General features: G+C 48.5%; 2 protein-coding genes across 5 annotated transcripts in view; one reads left to right on the top strand and one right to left on the bottom strand.

Moving 5' to 3' along the window:
• Positions 1-1,320, bottom strand: part of Nsmce2 (NSE2 (MMS21) homolog, SMC5-SMC6 complex SUMO ligase) — a 223,870-nt gene extending 222,550 nt beyond the window's left edge. For 2 of the 4 annotated variants that reach the window (XM_021182762.1, XM_021182763.1), the window contains exon 1: positions 1,160-1,320. The gene's annotated coding sequence lies outside the window, so the exon portion shown is untranslated. The remainder of the gene's footprint in view (positions 1-1,159) is intronic. The other 2 variants (XM_029469824.1, XM_029469825.1) reach the window with 1 other exon arrangement.
• A 10-nt stretch (positions 1,321-1,330) lies between these two features.
• Washc5 (WASH complex subunit 5) overlaps positions 1,331-2,820 on the top strand; it is a 45,433-nt gene continuing 43,943 nt past the window's right edge. Inside the window, exon 1 of the mRNA XM_021182760.2 lies at positions 1,331-1,477. The gene's annotated coding sequence lies outside the window, so the exon portion shown is untranslated. The remainder of the gene's footprint in view (positions 1,478-2,820) is intronic.

Below are 2,820 nucleotides of genomic sequence, written 5' to 3'. Positions count from 1 at the left end.
CTGGATATGGCAGTCTCTAGATGGTCCATCCTTTCCTCACAGCTCCAAACTTTGTCTGATGTGGGGGCATTTTTGACTGTGGCACTGGAGAGGGGTGGGGGGGGTGACACAGACAAGCACCTATGGAATTGATAGAATTCTAGCAAGTACAGTACAGTATCTCACCACAAAGAATCGTTTGAAGATAAAGTGTAATCATGACATTAATTAAGAAACACTGATTTAAACCAACCCCTTCTTGGATCCTTTTTCCAATAACACCGATCTTTTTGTTACCAGTACCTATAGCCTCCAAGACAATCTACAACAAAGTTATGCACTTCCTGAAGCCTCACCAAGTTATTGGGCTCAGCACACTATTTTGCTTCCCTTATATTCGTGAAAGAGTTGCTGTCAAGTTAAGCCAGTTTTAATGTAAATAGGAAAACACTGCTTCACACGTTTCTGCACAGCATTACAGTAGGCACAGAGCAAACAAACCAAAAGTTCGACCGCCTTTAAATCCAAGGTGGTCTCATACAACTTCAACAAGAGTTGAAGTGTCTCCGTTTTCAGCACGCCAGCATGCATACACCCTTCTCTCTGAAACCTTCCCTCGCCCACGGCTCCTCCTCTTCCACACGCCTTCTCGGTTCCTAACACACATCTCTACTATATAACTTAACACGGCTAATTGCCGACTTCTGCCATCCCTTCATGCTGGGACCTCCTTAAACTGGAACATGCATTAGGAGATATAAAACGTCGCCTCACGAAAATGAAATGAGCAGGACTAAATTCGTTAAGTTACCGAAGTAATAATAAAAACGACTACCATTTCCGGGTCACCACCAACATGCCCGTGCCCAAGAAGGTTGCCCCCCGCCCCGCTTCCCCCCTCTTCTTTCACACGGAGGCTACCACTTCCCTTCACCTGCAGAAGTGAAATGGCACCTGTGGCCTTGAGTCCAACTGAGCTACCTGTTCATGCCTCAGTTTCAAAAGTCAGTTCTAAACAGTTCGTTTTGTTTTGTTTTGATCACCTAACCTGGGATCATATGTGAGCATAACCTGCCTCCGTCTAGTTGCTGCGGGTGAAGAGGCCCAGGCCTAGGTCCCCAGAGCACAGAGAGACGACAACGCCCGCTAGACCCCTATCACGGTTCCTCCTGGATCTCACCTGGCTGTCCCACCTAGCTCGGTGATATCTAGCCGAACGTCGCACGCCCAGACCCCGACTCCTTTCCTCAGCCCACTTCTTCTGTGGCTGAAACGACCCGCGCGCGCTCTGCGTCATCACTTGGCGCCCGCGAGCGATCACATGATGCCCGGGCCCGGGCCACCGCCCCTCGGTCACGTGACGGGCTAGGGACGCCAGGAGAGAAACCCGGGTCCCGGCAGTTGACGCTCTGCGGCCCGGGACTCTAGGGGGATCCCTAGGGTGGGAGAGGGGGACCGGGGCCCCCATTCCACGCGGCCAGCGTCGGACGGCTGACAGGTGAGTCGGAGGCGAGCCTGCGGGTTCGAGGTCCATTCCTTCCCCCGTGGGCCACGTCCGGTACTGTCCCCGGAGCCAACGGGAAAACCTAGGGCTTGCAGGGTTGGGGTTGCACGCCTGATGTTCACCTACGCCTTCATGGAAATCGCTCTTGCATGCTTCTTTGAAGCCTTTGGGGTGATGCTCAGCTATTTGGCCCATAGCTGAGCTTGAAAGTTTCGCGGAGCGGTGCCTTGCTAATGTGGCTGATCTTGCACTTACTCTCCAGAAAATCAAGTAGTCACTGGAGTGAGGGGGGGCGAAAGGGGGGTGAATAAAAGTCCTGTCGCTCACTGTGAGTTTGTGCAAGTCGTTCCTCTAAACCCTGGTCCCCTTCACCTGAGACATGGTGCCTTAGTCCTTGTGTTGGCTAACTTATGTCTCCTGCTCTCAGTAGTGTATAGACATCATGATAACTGGAGCTCAGGGTTCTTCACTACTGTATCTTCAGATCCCAAAACAGTGCTTGGCCTGCAGCTAAGGCCACACTATTAAATTATTTATCAGCTGAGTCAAGTGTTAGAAGGCTAATGTGAAAGTAGAGGTTGTCGTTTTTCAAAACGTTTTATTATTTGTGAATTTCACATCATGCATCCCAGTCCCACTTATCTCCTCATCCTCTCACCTTTTGCTCTTACAGCCCCTCCTCCAAAACACACACACAGCATAGAGAAACATCTCATTGTGGAAGCTGTAGTGTGTCTCACAGTATATCCCTCTCTCCACACATTTTCACTTGCAAATGTTCATCGCAGTGAGTCATTGGTCTGGTTCAAGGTCTCTGGCCTCTGTGACACCATCAGTGTTGGATCCTCACTGGGACTCCTCCTGGTTATCCTGGTGTGGTTCTGTGGTCATTGACAAAACTTTAATAAGGTTCATCACTCAGAAACCCCAGAAGTATCAAATACCTTCAGTTTTCTATTTTATTCATCATCTCCCTAACTGTTGATAGCAACACAAAGGGACGTACAAATGTGAGCACTCCTGATGCTGAAAACGAAGCTGGCTTCCTAGAAGGCGATGGATGACGATGTAGCTAAGTGGGTACAGTTTGTGACTCGCCCCGTTTCCTTGCCCATCGTTTGGTTAGGCTGTTGCTTTCTTCATCTACTTTCAAGATCCTTTGAACATTTCTGAACTCAATCCTCCTGTCCACCTTCTCGTTTCAAATCTGACTTCCAAATTATTTGTCCTAGAAAAGGTTTTAACTGTTATATTCTAAAGTGTCTTTTACACACACACACACACACACACACACACACACACATATATATATATATATATATATATATATATATATA

Source organism: Mus caroli, chromosome 15 (genome assembly GCF_900094665.2).
Source record: "Mus caroli chromosome 15, CAROLI_EIJ_v1.1, whole genome shotgun sequence".
Classification (NCBI taxonomy): Eukaryota; Metazoa; Chordata; class Mammalia; order Rodentia; family Muridae; genus Mus; species Mus caroli.
The sequence above is the reverse complement of the archived record's forward strand: the minus strand, read 5'-3'. Positions and strand labels throughout refer to the sequence as shown.